The following is a 4,585-nucleotide window of genomic DNA, read 5'->3' on the forward strand; positions in this document are numbered from 1 at the left end:
TTCAAAAAAGGATGAAGCAAATGAATGAATGAATGAATGAATGAATGGTTGCAACGTTCAGTCAATGCATTTTAGCTCCAAAAGTTTCCAGGCATGTAACAGAAATGTTTTTTAAATAGTTCTCAAGTTCCTTTGAAAGAAAGAACGAAAGAGATAGATCAATAGTAATAAAATATTAGGCTATATACGGTAGCTTTTTTGTCAACTGTGAAACGTGTTGCTTGTTTTATTTTTTTTTTCTACAGGATTTGCCATTTTCAGTGCGTCAGATCCTTTTTTAATGGTTTCTTATTGTAGTGAGACATCTAACCTCTACGAATAAAACCCAATTTATCACCCAAGCCCGCTTTTTTTGTCTGTTTGTTTTGTTTTTGTTTTTGTTTTTGTATATTTTTGTTGTCTCCAATAGATCATTAACATTTTTTCAAAGAAAATGTATTAATGCTCTTAGTCTCATGGACATTGAAGTGATCCTCCCCCGCCCCGCCCCCTCCCCTGCCCCTTTTTCCCCCAGCTCCTCCCACACATTAAAAAACAAAAACAAATTATGTTTTAGAGAAAAAAACTATACGTTAAAAACAACACTTAAACCGCTTTAAAGACAAAAACTAAACTCAGAAAAAAGAACGCCTTTATTCTGCACGTTATCGATACCAAAAAACGTGGAGTAGTGCACCGAGTCGCTACAATCCCCACCCTTCTTAGTTGAACTGGGTTTTTTCGTGTCAACCTTTACCAGAGAAGAGAGAAAAATCGTCCGAAATGCAGCTTACCCGGTGTCTGCTACGAAGACGAGCGAACTGCACCGTTGCAAATTGCGGAGACATTCTTGTCGCATGTCAAGACGTGAGGACTTAATTGCTTCATCGCTCGCTGATGGAGCGTGGAGCGAGTGAACGCGACCCAAGGGAGGCGACTGCCATAAGCGTCCGGAAGTCGGCATGGGCTCCCTTGAGGACATCTAATTGGCCCTTCGGCGTTCCAATCTGACCATTGGGCAGTCATCAGTTAGGCATAATGGGTGAAATGTTTTCTTAGAATTATAAATTGTGGGGTGTGTACACTATACCAGTTCGTTGAACTTAACTGGACTGTCGGTTGTGACACCATGTACTGTTAATTGCCCGTTCTCAGACCGCCGAGTTTTCATTAACATCTCAGACGATAACAATCGACTTTTTCGATTTTGCCGAAAGCTTGCAGTCTATCCAGCCTTTTGAACAGCATGTAATGCATTTTTGGGGGGTCACTCGTTCACACAATTTGAGCGCACTGATATTTAACGTAATATGAGTCTCATAAAGTACTATTTTATTAATTAAATTTAGAACTATGTGTCAGCGTTCTGTTTGTCCCACTGGTAAAAAACCTGATGACCAAATCAAAAGATGGTGTAACTATCCGAACGTAAACCTTTCTAAACTTGGGTGATACACACACGTTTGGCGTTGATCGCTCTATCATGATCTGACATAACCGTTTATGAAAAGATATCTGGAATACCTGGAGGTGTTATCTCTGACCCCGAGGCTGACGTTTAATGACCCGTCATGGTCATAAGCTGCAGTTGCACATTCTGTTATACCCAGGCCAGTCCAAGTTTTTATGTTGTCCATCCATGTTACTCTTTGTCTTCCCCTAACTCTCCCGCCCTACATCCTTCCTTTTAGCACTTCTTGTCACCAAATAGTGTAGTTTTTTTTTCTACGTTTAATTTCATTCAGCAAGGTTTGTCTTGTGTGGAGAATCTGACACACCTCACTTTTCGTCTTTTTTCAACGAATTTTTCTCATGAAGAGATATCGAGTTTCAAATACTTCAGTTAGTTGTCTGTTAGTATATTCCTGATTCCAGCGACTTTTCACCTTCTGAATAAGAAGTCACATAGATGTGTCCAGTGGCCGCGTAAAATGTAAATCACTGATACAGCACGGTCTTGTCCTCTGACTTTGGGATATAACAATGGAAGAGAAGGTTTGGTTTGTATGCGGGAAATAGGAGGGTAGATTGACGCACGGGCGACAATGCTCTCATCATCATCCAGTGCTAGATCTGCGACAGACATCGGCGATCATGGTTTTCCATTCATTCCTTTGCTCGGATGCTCTAAAAAAAAAGCTACGTGTTACGTTTCCCTGATTTTTCCCTGTTACCCATTTGTTTAGGTTACCCAAGTATGTTGTTCTGGGTAATGCTCTTGGCAGACAAAAAGGAAAGAGAATGTAAAGGTTTGAAGGATAAACTCATTAATTCCAAGTAAAATAGAAAGACAGACAGACAGGCATATACATTATGGTTAGACAAACATACGATCAGACTAATAGATAAATAGATAGATGGAGATATATATATATATATATATATATATATATATATATATAAATAATATTATATATATATATATATATATATATATATATATATATATATATATATATATATATATGTGTGTGTGTGTGTGTGTAATTCTAGGAACACAAGGACAAGTGTCAATTTTATATGATATCATGATTTTTATTTGTAAACGAATTGTCATTGCGTGTATTAACATAATTTTGTCACCAAAGGGTAACAATAATCCACAATTTAAGAAACAACTGGTGGACCGACAAAGTGATGATGACGATGATGATGATGATGATGATGATGATGATGATGATGATGATGATGATGATGATGGTGGTGACGATGACATACACCGGTGATTTAGAAACCATGCATACCAACAAATCTCGTCTTCATCTTAAAATTAGATATTGTGCAAAGTATGAAACGTGGTTGCAAGGGCTATAAATCGAATTTTTGTCGATTCAGATTCAAAGGAGTTTTTTTTTTTCTACAATAACTCAGAAGTACTTTCTACCAAGAAATCATGAAGGAAAATTTGACTTTTAAAATGTACACAGATTAAATGGAACAGGTATATTAAAATTATTTTTCTTTGAAAGGAAAAAAAAAGTAGTGGCATTGGCTTTCTGCGGTTCTAGGGGCATGAACAAAGAACTATCAATTTACAAAGAAACGTTTGTGTTTTGTTTTCCAAAAGTGGCTCAAATTAAAGTGTGTAATCCTCCCTGGAGCTGTAATACCCCTCTAGAATATAGAAGCAATACGATTTCGTGAATTAAGTGCTGCATCACGAAAGGTTATGAATTAGTCGTAACTCTTCTTGTCCTCGACCAAGTATCTTTTTTTCTGTAAACGGCATCCCCATCCACACAATCAACATTATTCAGTACACAGTGTTCTTTTTAACACAACCTCAAGGACCAACTCGAGCTGAGTATGATGCATAATAAAAGTATTAGCCCAGTAGAAAGACCGATATCCGATACATTTAGTACCTCCTTCAAGTGGAAGTCAAGTTCGTTGGACGCAAACTAAACTTTTATTATACCAGACGACAACATTTAATCCTGAAAAACCTGGAAATTATGAGCTCCAGTTGGTGATTTCCTTTTGAAAAGCAAAACAAACATAAAACAAACAAACATAAAACCAAACAAACAACCCCCCCCACCCAAAAAAAATGTCCTTCGAAAGGCAAACCATTGAGCCAACGCCCATTTTGCAATAACATAATGATAAAATGGCTTAAAAACATCTTCTACATTGTCCAGAATCTGGAACAAACTGAGATTCTGAGTGAAGACATCAAAGTGTTAAAAATGAAGGTAGAAAAGACAACAGGAATTGAACTCAAGACCTGTGCGCTCCGGGGCAGCTACCTTCAGAATGTTTCGTGAGCAGGGACATCCTGGAGAAAGTCTTGCCACACTTTGTGCACGCGTACTTCTTGACCTCGGCGTGGGTTTGGAGGTGAGCTCTCAAGTTGGATCGGTCAGCGAACGCACGTCCACAGTGCGAGCACCGGAACGGTTTCTCTCCTGTGTGAGTACGTATGTGACCTTGGAGGAGCCAAGGTCGAGAGAAGGCTTTACCACACACCGTGCATTTACAAGGTAGAGTGTGAGTACGGATGTGCATTTTGAGGGCTCCGAGGGAGGAATATGCTTTGGTGCAGACTTTGCAAGCGAATTCTTTTTTTATGTGCTGAGAGCAGTGGAATTGTCGGTGCTTAGAGAGGCCGCCAAATGTGGAGTATGTTTTGTTGCAAGCCTCGCAATGGTAACGAGGAGGGGGTGGGACGCGTGCTGGTGGGGGTGGGAGTTGTTCTAGAGGTAACGCTTTGGAGTTCTGATGTCTGAGCCAGGTAAGCCACGCCCCTAACGTTCCTGAGATGTCAGAAGTGGGTGGGGCTTGTGGTGTGGGAGGGAAGAAGTGGCTTGTTTGGTAGACGGAGCTTCTATGACGCAACATGCTAATGGCGTCTAACTGCGTTCCGTCTTCATCAGACGATGTCGGTTGGTCGTCTGCTAGCATATTCCTAGTTTCAGCAACTTCTTTACCCCCTGAATTAGAAGTAGGGTCGATATGTCCAGTTGGAGACGTATAGGTTGCCGTACCATGCAGAAATGTAGATCTGCTCTCCCCGTTAGGAATGAAAGTGCCGCCAACTGAAGGAGTCAAGGGATGCAGAAAATTCCACGGCTTTACGATTGGCTTAAAGGCACTTCTCTCATCG

The sequence above is a fragment of the Aplysia californica genome, unplaced genomic scaffold (assembly GCF_000002075.1).
Source record: "Aplysia californica isolate F4 #8 unplaced genomic scaffold, AplCal3.0 scaffold00352, whole genome shotgun sequence".
NCBI classification, from domain to species: domain Eukaryota; kingdom Metazoa; phylum Mollusca; class Gastropoda; order Aplysiida; family Aplysiidae; genus Aplysia; species Aplysia californica.